Genomic DNA, 1,137 nt, shown 5'->3' with positions numbered 1-1,137 from the left:
GTTAATTCATTAGTAATAGTAGTTAATGAATAAATTGGTTAATGTAATGTCGTTAATTCATTAGTAATAGTATTTAATGAATAACTTGGTTAATTTAATGTCGTTAATTCGTTAGTAATGGTAGTTAATGAATAACTTTATTAATTTAATGTCGTTAATTCATTAGTAATAGTTAGTTAATAGTAGTTTAATGTTAATTCGTTAGTAACTTGGTTAATTTAATGTCGTTAATTCATTAGTAATAGTAGTTAATTAATAACTTGATTAATTTAATGTCGTTAATTCGTTAGTAATAGTATTTAATGTGTAACTTGGTTAATTTAATGTCGTTAATTCATTAGTAATAGTAGTTAATTAATAACTTGATTAATTTAATGTCGTTAATTCATTAGTAATAGTAGTTAATGAGTAACCTTGATTAACGTAATGTCGTTAATTCATTAGTAATAGTAGTTAATGAATCTACTAAACAACCATTTATTTTTCTTTGCATCTGTGATTTCTCCTACACGCTATGCTTGTACAGCTTTAAGATGTTTATAAAACGAGGCTGAGTTGAGTTTCTTTTCCTCTTTGTCTTAGATACCAAGAACGATTGCAGAAATGATGAAAACTCTCTTCATGAATCTTTCTGGTCTAATTAAAGAAGCAGTCTTGGAATTTGAGAATAGCCTATCTTCTATATACTGTCCATTACAGTCCATGATATTCCGAACAACTTCAATTAATACAAATTTGAAACCATAGTAACGCCTGTTCCTTGAGGTTTACGCCTGTTATAAAAGTCGTTTTTTTGTGTGTGCGTGCAAGTTGAGTGTTTTTATAAACATAAATTCGATATAACCATCATCCTTGTTACGTATCGCTCAGATAAAATGTATTCATATTTAGTTATTCTGTATAAAATATAGAAACTTTATCCTGATGTTTAATGAATAATCTATATGATAATCATATTTTTGCATCTCTCGAAACTTGACGCATCCCATGCGAGTGCTCTACCATCTGAGCTAAAGGGTTAACTGATTACCAGCTGCTAATAAAGCACTTTTTAACACCACAGTATCTATAGAAATTATCTAATCAATAGTCACATGAAAGAGAGCCTATATGTGCTGTGAACAGTATTATAGCTTA

General features: G+C 28.4%; 1 long non-coding RNA gene across 1 annotated transcript; it reads left to right on the top strand.

The window, feature by feature from the left end:
* The first annotated feature begins 6 nt into the window (after positions 1-6).
* On the top strand, positions 7-925 carry LOC111084702. The gene is made up of 2 exons (XR_002609684.1): positions 7-175; positions 249-925. It is a non-coding gene; the product is annotated as an uncharacterized LOC111084702 (long non-coding RNA).
* The last annotated feature ends 212 nt before the right edge of the window (positions 926-1,137 follow it).

The sequence above is a fragment of the Limulus polyphemus genome, unplaced genomic scaffold, assembly GCF_000517525.1.
Source record: "Limulus polyphemus unplaced genomic scaffold, Limulus_polyphemus-2.1.2 Scaffold96173, whole genome shotgun sequence".
In the NCBI taxonomy this organism is placed as follows: Eukaryota; Metazoa; Arthropoda; class Merostomata; order Xiphosura; family Limulidae; genus Limulus; species Limulus polyphemus.
Note: the sequence above shows the minus strand (reverse complement) of the source record. Positions and strands in the feature narration are given on the sequence as shown.